The following is a 9,995-nucleotide window of genomic DNA, read 5'->3' as shown; positions in this document are numbered from 1 at the left end:
TGATGGCCTCCTCAACCTATGGTTGTACTGGTTTCTGTTTTCCTTTGCTCTTCAAGATCTCATACTTTACATTCTTACATACTGCAGCCATTTTCCTCTTTCAAGCTGGGCCCCATGTGGTAAGAACAGTATTATTGAGATCTAGAAGAGTTTAAACTGTGTATATTTATATGCCAAGTGAAGTAGATTGAATAGTTGATTAGGACGAATTAAAGTAACTACATGATTTTCTGTTCATTTGGCTGAAACATGGAAGTAAGAGCCCCAGAATTTAATCTCATCTTATTCTACAAATATATATAGATATATTTAATTTTTCTCTCTGCATACATACATATATATATATATATATAAAATATATATTTAATTTCTGTTTACCTGATTGGACATGCCAAAATTTGTAGTTTACACTGAAAATTTTTAAAAAGCCATGATAGTGTCTCCATTCATTTTAGTTGTTTCAATGAACAGGGTAGTATAGTGATACAATCAATCATCTTGGTCTGGAAAGGTAAACTTTATGCTAGTAGAGAATAAGAATTACTGTTCTAATTTATAATTAACTGAATGATAATAATGTAGCAATGGTAAACATAAAACATTATGGTTAGGATGTGATATAACTGTCTATTGTGTTTCTATACATTGTAATATTCAAATGCTCTTTTTAAATGCAATCTTAAGACAAAATACATTGATGATATGGATGCAGGTATGTGAATCTTGAGTGGCCATAACAGTGAATAAAATTAAAGATAGTAATGAATGATGGAAGGAAATTTTATATTTTCAAATTGAAAATGGAATTCTGACTTCTAAATTTGGCATTGGTGATGAGTTCCCCTTTTATTTGTATACTGCTTTGGATGTGATATGGATCATTTCTCCTCTCTCAGTCCTATATTAAAGAATAATTATTGACTGCAGACTCACTTTACATTGGGGATGGGCTATAGGCTTCCCTGCTGCTGAACATAACAAACACTCTGACCATGAGATTCCAGATGTTTCCATTTCTTTTTGTTTAAGACTATTGGACCTCCCAGGAGCAAATGCCAGCATGGTAGAGTGATAGACCCTGTGTCCTTTATGTTAGGAAGAAAGTTTTAACCCTGTAGTATTGCTAGAAATTTAAACTTGGTTTCTGATGGACTAGTAGGTTTCTCAGACCTAAAATATCAGTGGATATCAGTGATATCCATTGGAAATGGAGCTGTCTAAAATGTAACATTACAAGCTCATTTAGAAAGTGAATCCTAGCTGGAAAGACAGCTGTACTCATTGGATCTTGTAAACAGGCCATATGTATTTCCACAACGAGCTCTGATGAACATACAGGGAGTGGTTCAGCTGTGATTTTTTTTTTTAAATTGCATGAGGAGAGAAGGTTATGGGGAGACTAGAGTGGGAAATTGATGGCACCTAATTGGGTTAAAGAGGATTCATAATAGAGACTCTGTTGGGAGAGAGAAGGCAAGGCTGGTCGGGAGAGTTGTCAGGTGTTTGGTGAATAAAGCTCATTGTCTCCCTGATTTACTCTGTTTTCTCCCCAAATGTGCTTTTGGAGCCAGTCAGCAAAGCTGGATTTGAAAATGAGAAAGCCTACTTGTACACCCCTTGACAGTACCCCCTCACTTCTGAAAAACCTTTCCCAGACTCATCACATTTTGATGTGGCCTGGAGCTCAATGCCATGGGATAAGTTAATCTTTTCAGGTACATAGTGGTTTCAGTTGGAGATTGATGCAGTTGTTTTAGGCCAATGGCTTAATGATCTATGGCTGTTTTCATACTTTTAATAATTTTACTTTTAATAATTTTAGTTTTGAAGCAAATATTCCTTTCTGATAAGCCCACTAAACTTTCACTTTAGATTCCACTAAGCCCAACCATAGCAAGCAGGTAGAAGACAATAGAACTACAAATGTCCCTGATGGTGGGAATTTGGCATTTGGGCTTTGGAGGGAGAAAGGTGAGTAGCTTGGCTGCTTTTTAGTTGCAATGAGAAAGACATGCATATGTATTAATGATGCTAATTTTAAAAGCCAGGCAGGAAGATGGATTAAACTGGGTAGAAAAGTAAATTTCAAGAGTGCTTTGAGTGGTAAAATGACCACTAAGAGAAATGGGTGAAAGAATGAAAGAAAGAAAGAAAGAAAGAAAGAAAGAAAGAAAGAAAGAAAGAAAGAAAGAAAGAAAGAAAGAAAGAAAGAAAGGAAAGCAAAATTCTATCCCCATCTCAAAACTATTTTCAGGCCAAGGGTAAATTTTTCATGGTGTGAAACTGTGATGCTTTGATTTCCTGGCACAAGATGGACTGAGGCCTGATATCCCAGGCCTTTACTCCTCCTGGAGCCTGCTTTCTCAATATTAAAGCTGAGCTTTTTCTGGCCTGAAAACTGCTCGTACATTGGCCATTTAACTTGCCAGCATTCTGCTCTCCTGTGGAAAATGTGGATCTTCAGCCACATAATGTCTTTCCATTAGCGATGGCGGCTCTCCAAAGTAGGGCTGTGGTTTAAACACAAATGGGCAGTGTGGGCCAAAATGAATGCAATTTTGAGTCTACTATCTTTAAAAGGTGGATCTGGAGGCAATTTAGTGAGTGTAAATTACAATTGACTTTGGAAGAAATAACTCATACACTTGAACCTCCTCAGATGTGTAGCCAATAGGGGGTAGCCAGGCTAACATGAAATTTTACACATCCATCAGCTAAAGAAGAGATCCAAATGTAAAAATCTAGCTATCATATGGATTCGTAACACCCCCTGGAGGACTTGCAGCCCACAAATCAATGAATGGTTTATGCTGAGCCAAAAATGTGCTTGCACCATGTTTCTCATTTTTCTTAACCATTTTAGAATGAGCCTGAAAATCACCCCTGCAGAAGGTACTCATCTGCAGTGAGGGGCACCGCTTAAAGCAGCCAGAGGCATGGTTTTTGGCCACCTCCTTAGCCCTTGCAGTGAATGTCTTTGTTACCTTTAAAACTTAAGCCAAGAAGACATTTTCTACCATGCAGGTGCTTTGTTGTGAGGTACTTTAAAAAGGTATCAAACCCTGTTACTTACTGCCACCAATTCTGTACATATTGTGCTCTTCTCAGTAGCAGATTAACAGTCTGTTCTTGGTTACTGTATCACCTCTTCTTGTGTGTGTATGAGAACTGCTCTTCATCTTTGCCTGATGTCAACAGCTAGAAGTGCTTCTGCTTTTGCAGGCTCTGTGTTCTCTCTGGGTGGTTCTCTGTTTAAGGCTGCAGAAAAGACATGTAGTTAATGTGAGTATCTGGGTAACAAGGAATATTTTTTATGATTAAAATTGTAAATTATAAACAGTAAGAACTGTTTACTCATTAACTAAGTAAAATACCCATCCTTTTTTTGAACAGCGAAACTGTCAGTGACAAATACTTCTACATTCTTTGAAAAAGATATATGATATTTGAGCTTCTTGAATGTTGTCATTTAGCAATTTAGCATATTTCAACACCAGTACTTTCCGTCACACTGTCCACATTTAAAATATTCAATCAAAATATTTAAAACAAAATATTTAAAACAAAGCCTCATAGATATTCTCTATGCTCCAAGAAAGTAGACATGGCAGAAAACGTTTTCCATCTGCAGAATTTTGTGACTAGAATTCTGAGTTTGTACTTCACTGATGTTTTTATAAAAAACTAAATATGCATATGCATATCAGGTTTCCTTCATTCTTTTTTCTGTCTCCTCCTCCTCTTTCTCCTCCTTCTCCTCTTCCTCTTTTATTCCAGCTGATCAGTAGAGAGTTCTGAAAACAATAATGAATGATGAGGCTTTCTTTTTCTGTCCTGACACTGGCATTTTAGGTTAGCACAGTGCCTCCATAATCACTGATGACCCAAGACATTTTTGTGTTTTTGTTGTGTGATCCTTAGAGTGTATGAAAGTCTCTGCATTAGCTGGGAAGAGCTGCAGGCTTACAGCCTCACAGAAAAATTTCAGGCAAAAATATAAAGGCCAAGGAAAGGAAAACTTTTCAACTGAGCTACGTTCCTAATTAATTAATTAATTAGCTACTTAATTAGTTGTACAAACTTGCTGTGTACCCTAGGCAATCCTCTTGCTTCAGCCTCTGGACTGTCAGGATTATAGGAATGTATCACAGTGCCCATGCTGAATTAGCATGTCAGAAGTGTTTCTTCAGAAGCCCCACTTGGGACCCCCCATTTGACTTCACTAATAACAATTGCATCATATAACCTTTGCAAAGAAGGTTGGGAAAATAGATTTTTTAGTCAGGCACACTAAAAGCCCAAATACTATCAGAGTTCTGTTAGCTCAGCAAAAGGAAACTAAAAGTTAAATGGGCAAATAGTGTTATCTGTTATATCTATGGCTTTCAAGGCCCAATAGACAGACCAATGCCAAGTTCCTATGGCAATGTACTTCTCAAATACGATGCCTTTTAAAGTCACTTAAACTTTACATTTCTCATCTTATCAGATTTAAACAGAGAACTCTCAAAAGAGGAAACTCATATGACTGAGAAACACTTAAATGTTCAATATCCTTAGCCATCCAGGAAACGCAAATCAAAACTACTTTGAGATTTCATCTTTTACCTATCAGAATAGAAGATCAATAAAACAAGTGACAGCTCATGCTGGTGAGAATGTGGAGCAAGGAGAACATTCATTCATTGCTGGTGGGAGTGCAAACTTGTAAGGCTACTATTGAAATCACTGTGACGGTTCCTCAGGAAGATGGATGAGAATCAATCTACCTCAATATCCAGCTATACCACTCTGGCATTATATCTAAAAGACACTTCATTCTACCACAGAGGCACTTGCTCAACCGTGTTCATTGCTGCTATTAAATAATAGCCAGAAACTGGAAACAATCTAGATGTCCCTTAACAGATGGCTGGATAAAGAAAATGTGGTATGTTTACACAATGGAGTATTACTCAACTGTAAAAAATAATGAAATTTGCATGTAAATGGGTGGAACTAAAAAAAATCATCCTGAATAAGGTATCTCAGACTCACAAAGACAAAGATTGTATGTATTCACTTATATGTGAATATTTCCTGTTAAGTCAATGATAGCCAAGCTACAATCCATGGAACCACAGAGGTTAAATATAGAGTAAGGACTAGGAGAAGGCAGATAGATCTTCCTAGGAAAGGGAAATAAAATAGATATTTATGGATTGGTGGGGGTTGGGAGCTGGAAAGTGAGGATCAAATGGGGATGGGAAGGGAGAAGAGGACAAGGGAGGAATATGAGGAGAGACAACTAAAATTAAGGGTCATTTGAGGGTTAGTATGGAAACCTAATGAAAGCAATCTAAAAGAAATCACCAAATAATGGGGGAGACATGGCCCAAAGTGGCCATTTCTTGTGACCAAATGAAGCTTTCAGTACTGGGATTGGGTTACATCTAATTGAATTGTTGACCAAAGTGCCCCATGGGGATACCCAAACAATCCAGGTTGTTTCCAAGATTACATAGGTTGCTCTCCCCAAACTGAAAGGAGGCCCCATTGCTGCAGACAATTCACTGAACATGGAGAAGTCAAGCTGTTGCCTACATAGAGCCTTAACTTCTACTTTCTGGTGTCTTTGTTACAGGAAAGTACTCTGCACATTACCAAAAGAGAAACATAATTACTAACCAAGCCACAAACCCTAGGATCAACATAACCAAACACTCTCTGATTTGACTGAAGGCCCACTCCATAGAATAGAACCTATATATGACAGTACTATCAGATCACCCAGGGACCTAGGGTAGACCAAATACTACTGTTCTAAAAAAAAAAAGGAAAAGGAAAGGAAAAAAAAAGCAATAAAATGATTCTTAATGACATGACATTCTGCTACACTCATTGAGCAGTCCCTTGCTCAGCCGTCATCAAAGAAGCTTCCTCCTGCAGCAGATGAGAACAAATACAGAGACCCACAGCCAGACATTACACAGAGTAATAGACTTTGGAACACTCAGCCCTAAATGTGTTGTCTCCATCAGATTCCTTTCCTCTTGGCTTATGGAACCCTGTGAAAGAGGAGGAAGAAAAGGTGTAAGAGACAGAAAAGTGGGAAGAGAGGAAACAAGGCCCTCTAAGTCAACAAGATCAAAGCACATATGAACTTACAGACACTGAGCCAGTAGCCCCAGGGCCTACATAGATCTGCACCAGGTCCTTTGCATCTATATTATGGCTTCCAGGTTAGTGTTTTTATAGAATTCCTGAGTGTGGGAAAGTGGATCTCTGATTCCTGAGCCTTCTCTTTGGCTCTTTTCCTCCTGTTTTTAGTTTTGTCCAATTCCAATGTGTTAGTTTTTTATTTTATTTATTCTATTATTATTCCTTAGAAGCCTGTTTGTTTTCTTATGAGAGACAAAAAAGGAGTAGATCCAGGTGGGAGGGGAGGTAGGGAGAAACTGGAGAGAGGGGAAACTTATGGGTTCATAACACGCCCCCACGGTTGGGCGTGTTTGCATGTGCCCGGTGGACCTGGACAGTTCTGCCTAGCCAGTTCCAGGTCAAAATAGCCATTTCTGGGTCAAGGCGTCTCGCGTGACCAGGATCCGTGAGGTTGTATGGTTATGTAAGAGCGCGCAATGTAGCCATGTGATCTATGTACATGTGTGGAGTTACGTCGACCTGTGCACGCCCAGCCTTTATAAGCCAGCGCCATATTCCCCGCTCCTTCTTCTTCTCTACACACGTATCTCCCACAGGCCTGGGGAATCTCTGTCCCTTTTATCTTAATAAAACTCTTATTAGCGAATTCTGTCGTGTTTTGTGACATTTCCTCGCAGGGTAAGAGCGCCGCAAAATAACTGACAGAAACCATAATCTGGGTATATAATATGAGAAAAACATGTATTTTCAATAAAAGAGAAAGAAAAAAGAATGCACAAGGAAGTATGACTGCCTAGAATACACCTTCTTAATTAATGCCCTTCCCTTTTATGTTTCATTTACTTGGAAAACATTTCTCCTAGGGATTTTGCTGCCTTTTGATTTATTCAAGTCTCACCTTATCAACAAATTCTTCTCTGATATCCCAGAATTGATCTAGATTTTTCAGCATCTGAAGCTCATACAATCTGTGAGACCCTCCTTACAAATACAAAGAATATTAAAAATATCAAATTAGATATTTACATATGAAAGTGAGTATTGACTTAGAATGAAAAACGACATCTGAAAACTTAAACTATTTCAAATATCGCAAATTCAAAAGTATAATGAAATTTTTTTTATTAATAACTGACCACATATACCTCTTTAATGCTTTTCTAGATATTCCTTCTTTTATAAGTGACAATTTTGTAATGTTTTCTATAAAAAAAAAAAGGCATTCCATTCTGAAGCAGTAACGCCCATGCTACCACCACCCATTCACCATGTCCAAGCAAGGGGCTGTGGATCAAAAAACAGACAAGAGACAGCGGGTCATTCGCCTCAGCAGAATGCCGAATGCCATTTATTGAAGGAGGGAGGAGGCCTTAAATACAGGCTTACAGCACAATGGGAGAACCCTGGAGGGCAGAAGTTTGCTACAGATGTTCTACATTCTTGCATCTAAACTGTTAACGCCCAATATGCAGGATATACAAACACGGAACCTCCGGTGAGCATTCAGGAGGGTGGAAACCGGCAGGGAATCAGCATAGGGAGGACATCTGGTCAAGGTCAGCAAGCAAGGCAACAGCTACCCAAAATGGGGGCCAGGGCCCTACACCATTCTTTCCTCTAGTGTGGTTTATAAACACATTTAAATTTTAGATCAACCATAGTTGAAAAAAGTTTCAGCTTCTTAACAACCTGTAATTCATAATATTCATGTAAAATTTTAGGACTATTTAAGAAAACTTCTATTACATTTTCTTAAGACTAGAAATTTCTCTCATTAGAAAATGAACAAGCTTCTAATGAGCAATAACAAAATAAGATAAAACAAAAACTTACATATTGGAATTGGACAAAACAAAAAAATAGGAGTAAAAGAGTCCAAGACAAGGCTCAAGAATCAGAGACCCAGCCGGGCAGTGGTGGCGCACGCCTTTAATCCCAGCACTCAGGAGGCAAGAGGCAGGTGGATCTCTGTGAGTTTGAGGCCAGCCTGGTCTACAGAGCGAGATCCAGGAAAGGCACAAAGCTACAAAGAGAAACCCTGTCTCGAAAAACCAAAAAAAAAAAAAAAAAACAACAAAAAACAAACAAACAAACAAAGAATCAGAGACCCATTCTCTCTCACATCAGGAATCCCATAAAAACACTAAGGTTTTAAGGAATATCAAATTTTCTTATACTTTGATTAATGATCATAAACACCCTTTGATTGAAACATTCATTAACCCTGGTATGGTTATTGCAGTGGCATATTATATACGATTTTAGCTTATCTTTGTAAGTATTTTATGCTTTATTATCCATAAATTTGCAATAGCTAGACTATGTGAGATGGGGAGCTGATCACAAGAGAAGTCAGAGTCCAAGAAAGGCAAGGAATTGGGTTTGGGGTCAGTACACTGTCAGTAGAGCTGCTGTGGGAGCTCAGACTCAAATGATGAGTTGGAGCCAGGTGTGAGAGCCTTTAAATGCTTGTGTGTGGCTCAGGGTATCTTTAAGTAAGAAATAGAAGACTTCTTAATGAAAAAATTAAGCATATTAAAATTAATAAAAATTATGTTAAAATTGCCATTGAGGTACCTTGAAATGTAGCTCAGTTGGTAGAATATTTGTCTAGAATGCATGGAGCCTGGAGTTTGAACCCCAACACTGTACAAACTGGGCAAACCCTAGTACTGGGGAGGTGAAAGCGGGAAACTCAGTTGTTTAAGGTTATCCTCAGCTACATGGAGAGTTCAAGGCTGTTCTGGACTACCTGAGACCCTGTCTCAGAAAATCAACTATCATAGGGATTGGACATCCCTACCATCTGGTTCTAGAACTTGCTGGTTTGTGAAACTTTTATTGCCATGCTAGAAGCAAAAGTGATAGTGAGCTACAGAAAAAATGTGTCGCTAAACCCAAAGAAAAATACTTCTAACTTAATTGCCTCTTAGTTATGACCTAAGCATGCCTAACATCTACTCAGTGCCATCCACACAAGCCAACTGACAGAAGGAGAGTAGGAAAGAAGATGACAGCAATGTGACTGACTTCAGTTACAACAGCATATTGCTTCAGCAGCACGTACACTAAAATTGGAATGATACAGAGAAAATTAGCATGGCCTCTATGCAAGAGTGACGTGAAAATTTGTGGAGCATTCTATATTTAAAGTAAACAACATACAACATAAGTCTGCAACATTTATAGAAACAGTTGGGAAGGGGTACATAATAGAGTGTGGGCTCCTGAGACTTCTGCTTTGTTAGTGTCATAGTAAATCCAGGGCTGCCTGCGACCATCTTTTTCAAAATTATGACTCCCTGAAACTCCTGGTTCTTCTTTCTGTATTTATGTGCATCCATATTATTTAGTATACTATAATATCATCTGTTCAGTTGTTTACTGTTTGCTGTCTTTTTCACTCTACCAGAATGTCAACTGTAGGATGACAAGAGATGGCTCAGCCATTACAGATGAGGCCTACAACAAAAAAGACAAAGGGGGACCTTTTTCCCAATTAGGTTATCTCCACTGTGAGGAAAGTTGCACACACACACACTCACACACACACACATTACATGTTTATGTATGTCTATATGATCAATAACTCAATGGCTTCACTTTTCTTAATTTCACAATTCTTAAACTGAGTTTTGCTTCTTCTGTAGATGCAAGATGATCTTTTACATATTATACTTTTGGCTTTCAGAAAGAAAGATGGAAATATTACCAAAGGTGATGGAGATGGGGATGGGAGTAAGGAAATAGTTGCAGCAGAAGCAAAAGATCCATCCCATTAGGTGGTGAACAAAGGATGTTTCTGAAACCATCTAAAAAAATGCAATAGATAAGGGAGGCCATATTTCTGACCT

The 9,995-nt window shown here is 38.3% G+C and overlaps 1 non-coding gene across 1 annotated transcript; it reads left to right on the top strand.

The window, feature by feature from the left end:
• Positions 1 to 9,189: 9,189 nt before the first annotated feature.
• On the top strand, positions 9,190 to 9,292 carry LOC128118805 (U6 spliceosomal RNA). Its single transcript, XR_008221332.1, has one exon. It is a non-coding gene; the product is annotated as a U6 spliceosomal RNA (small nuclear RNA).
• Positions 9,293 to 9,995: the final 703 nt, after the last annotated feature.

The sequence above is a fragment of the Peromyscus californicus genome, unplaced genomic scaffold, assembly GCF_007827085.1.
Source record: "Peromyscus californicus insignis strain IS unplaced genomic scaffold, ASM782708v3 Scaffold_22__1_contigs__length_63687245, whole genome shotgun sequence".
NCBI classification, from domain to species: Eukaryota; Metazoa; Chordata; class Mammalia; order Rodentia; family Cricetidae; genus Peromyscus; species Peromyscus californicus.
This window is presented reverse-complemented; position numbering and strand designations above follow the sequence as displayed.